This window comes from Lepidothrix coronata, unplaced genomic scaffold (assembly GCF_001604755.1).
Source record: "Lepidothrix coronata isolate B3197 unplaced genomic scaffold, Lepidothrix_coronata-1.0 Scaffold121, whole genome shotgun sequence".
NCBI lineage: Eukaryota > Metazoa > Chordata > Aves > Passeriformes > Pipridae > Lepidothrix > Lepidothrix coronata.
In genome coordinates, this window is record NW_016690301.1 from 2,867,241 (window position 1) to 2,868,653 (window position 1,413).

The following is a 1,413-nucleotide window of genomic DNA, read 5'->3' on the forward strand; positions in this document are numbered from 1 at the left end:
ACAGCCAAGCCTGGGAGTGGCAGCAGGAGAGGGACAAGCTGTGGTTGATGTGGAGTCTCCTCGTGACACACACGGCAACTTGGGTATGGAAGCTCAGAAGTTCCTTTCAGAAATGCTTTGAACTGAATTCCCTTTGGGACCCAGAGGCTTTTAGCTGTCAGCCTGGCTAACCTATCTCAGGATCTTTAAGGCTCTGCTCCAGAACTTCCATGGTTCAGCCTGGAAAAGAGAAGGTTCTGGGGAGACCTTGGAGCCCTTCCAGTGCCCCAAGAAGCTCCAGGAGAGCTGGAGAGGGACTTTGGACAAGGGCCTGGAATAACAGGACAAGGGGGAATGGCTTCCCACTGCCAGAGGGCAGGGTTAGATGGGATGTGGGGAAGGAATTCTTGGCTGTGAGGGTGGGGAGGTCCTGGCACAGGTTGCCCAGAGAGGCTGTGTCTGCCCCATCCCTGGAAGTGTCCAAGTCCAGGTTGAACAGCTCTTGGAGCAACCTGGGCTAGTGGAAGGTGTCCCTGCCCATGGCAGGGGGTGGAATGAGCTGAGCTTTATTGTGCCTTCTAACCCAAACCACTCTATGATTCCATGACTGGGGTGGTACTGCTGGGCAGAGCACCTTTGGGACGGGAGCTGCTCCTGGACCATTTTTCAGGGAGGTTTTTTTTCTTTGAACCTCGCTCAACATTATGTGTGTGCCCAACACCGGGGTTTTTTTCTTTCCCTGTTGTGTTTCCCTCCTTTAGACTGACCTTTCTCCAACTTCTAAGAAAGGTCTCAAAGGTTACCAAAGCCTAAAAAACCAGATTTAGCCAGCTCAGCTGGGAAGTTTGTGTTCCTTTAAATTCTTGTGCCTTTCCTAATCACTTAGAGGTTTTTTCCCCTAATACATCACTGCAACCTGACTCTGTGGAGCAGAGCTGTTCAGAGGGAGATGAAGGAAAGGCTCATGGAGACAGGAGTCATCTGAGGACAAGGCAGGACTCAGAGAACTCCCCCAGTGATGCTCTGCTGTTTGGGAGCAGGAGGTGTTGGCACGGGATGGTGTTGGCAGGCACAGGGAGCAGAGCCCTCAGTGCTTCCCTTTGGAATAGGAGCCAAGAGCACAGTGGTGTCCCTGGGATGAGAGACCATTGTACCCACAGGGGCTGCAGGACCTGTTCCCTCCCTGGGAGACAGAAGGCAGGAATCTGCAGGAGGAATGTCTCCTAAAATGCCATGGGGGGGGGGTGAGGGGCAGCATGAACAGCAAAGTGAGACAACATTTACCTGACAAACAAGGACCGTGGGCAGCAGGGGAGGGGAGATTCTGCCTCTCTGCACCCTCAGGGGAAACCCCCCTGCAGAGCTGCCCCAGCCCTGGGGAACAACAGCAGGAGGACGTGGAGCTGCTGGAGAGAGTCCAGAGGAGGCCCCAGA